Genomic DNA, 2,438 nt, shown 5'->3' with positions numbered 1-2,438 from the left:
ATGATATAGAATCATAATTGTTGGTGAAAAATCGATAAATATTGAAGTGCTTATTATACAATTTTACGACAATTATCACTGAAAACTGCCCTTGATCAAGAAAGGATCCAGGAGGGATACAGCGGATGTCACTGCCATGCTACAAGACGAATTAGAGCCGCTCTTTTATGTCTGAAGACCGATTAGGAAGGATCATAAGGAACCTTTTGTACACTCTGAGGGAGCAAAGCTTTCGTCGTGGTTGAAGACATTTATTTTAGGCTACGGCGGACACAAGTGCCTACGGTTTTGTAAATGTACTTATTCTGGCTGCTTTCGGGTTGACACTTTCTTCCAGCCTATTGCTGATCCACGCCCCAGGGATGTGCGACAAATAGCGTCTGAGAAGAAATGACAACTCAATGTACACTTTATGGTAACACACCATAAACTTCGTAAAATATTTTTCCTTACCTTCCAAAATTTTCAATGTCGTTACACTATAAGTGGCATCTGTTCGTATGGTGTTGTTTCTGCAATTTCGATAAGTAAGATCGTGTACAGACTTCTGAATCAAAGATTTTTTCTGAATGTAAATTAAAATGAATCTTAGTGGATTTATTTCGTAGTTAAATGTCTCAGCTTCTTACTTATTTACGTAATCACGTCTAAGAATTTTCTTATATGTAATTCCCGCCACGTATTCGTTGGGTGCGTCCTGATGGAACTGAAATTCAACTATTCACTTTAATGAACGTCTGAATCATTATAAAATAAATAATTCCATGTTTCCACTACTTTGGGTTGCAATTGAAACTGTAGTTGTCTACTCTGGAATAGAGGTGAAAATATCCAAACTCTCTACCATGGAATATTTCAGGGGTTTACTGTTCTACGCAGCTCAGCTGCCACAAGTGACACACGAGTGTAGAAGATACATTTTCTAGCAAAATAATTTCAACTACCACACCTAAAACTAACTAGCGTACATTTCAGTGGCATTCATTCACCAAACCGAACATTCAAGTAGCTCTTTCTGTTTCACCAGAACTGTTGTTTTCTATCAGTCCGTTTTGGGCTCATGTATGGATCAGAAAGAGGCGTTACAGATAACTTGCGTTAAATTTGCAGCGACAGTCTGCAAACTTAATTCACTACTACTGATAAAAATATTCGCTGCGGACAGGATTCGAACCTGTGCGGGGAAACCCCATTGGATTTCGAGTCCAACTCCTTAACCACTCGGACACCGCAGCTACACGACGGTCTTGTTAGAAACTTCTAATATCACTACGTGTGACTGAGCTTATTGTAGTGACATTTTAGTAATGTTCTGGGTGTAGCTGGTAGCTTTCCTTTGCAACACGTGATAGTTGGCGATCTCACGAGACTTCTCGATCTGAAACACAGTTGGTTATCCTCTGGAGCTCCGGTAAGGAGGTCACAAACTGGTTCTGCACGTGGGGCCACCTTGACCTTCCTCAATAAACAACGGTTCCCTAGCGAATTTAAGCAGGGGTTGCACGAAACACTGACTTCACAATTGGAAAAGAGTTTATTTATTTATTGAGACTTGGTTTCATTAACATACAGTCAGTCATAATGGCAGTGGAGTAAAGTGCCGTAATACCAAATAGCTGGAATGCCACGCATAATGGTTTAAGACAGTTTCTTGACTCTTTCGTGGAATGATGCAAACCAGACTTAATGTATTCAGATTGCCGGATACTGAACTTGCCAGACGGATCTAACATTATGGCATTTTTGCACATACCGTTCATGGTATTACAGCTACAATTCAGGCGACATCTCATTCTCGACAATAGCATTTTCATGTTTATACAGAAAAGCAGTAAAGGGTAGAGCAGTCAGTCCCACGTTATGTTTATTGGATATTTAGATTTCGGTCACTGTATGGCCTTCTTCAGTGCAGTAAACGTAAGTTAAAACATTAAAACCACTTGTATAAACACACTGTCCCAACTGGACTCTTCATGTCAGAGGTTTAGTTCACAACGTGACTACGTGCCTATACCAGTGGTTTTAATGCTTCAATTCAAATTTACTGCACTCAAGAAGGCCATACAGTGACTGAAATCTAGATATTTAGTAAACACCATTTGCGACTGATTGCTGTGCCCTTTACTAATTGAAATTAATAAAATCGCTGGACACAACTGTTTCTCTGTAGAATTAAATCTGATATACAGAAAAGTTCGATTTAACGCTGTTGCTCAAGTATGAGAAGTATGTTATATTGTAAAATGTTACCATAAAACATCTTCTTTCATTTTTCCGTGTACGAAAATCAGGTAAATACCACTGAACAATCGTACCACCGTAACCAAATATCACTGGGGTCAGTATTTTGGTCACGACTCCTTCGACTGGTTTCATGCTGTACTCTATTTGTCCTAGCTTGCACTAATCTGTTACATTGTACCCGCTACATTTTACCT

The 2,438-nt window shown here is 39.2% G+C and overlaps 1 non-coding gene across 1 annotated transcript; it reads right to left on the bottom strand.

Annotated features, from left to right (window-relative positions):
• Positions 1–1,153: 1,153 nt before the first annotated feature.
• Trnas-cga (transfer RNA serine (anticodon CGA)) lies at positions 1,154–1,235 on the bottom strand. Its single transcript has one exon. It is a non-coding gene; the product is annotated as a tRNA-Ser (tRNA).
• Positions 1,236–2,438: the final 1,203 nt, after the last annotated feature.

Source organism: Schistocerca cancellata, chromosome 1 (genome assembly GCF_023864275.1).
Source record: "Schistocerca cancellata isolate TAMUIC-IGC-003103 chromosome 1, iqSchCanc2.1, whole genome shotgun sequence".
In the NCBI taxonomy this organism is placed as follows: domain Eukaryota; kingdom Metazoa; phylum Arthropoda; class Insecta; order Orthoptera; family Acrididae; genus Schistocerca; species Schistocerca cancellata.
Note: the sequence above shows the minus strand (reverse complement) of the source record. Positions and strands in the feature narration are given on the sequence as shown.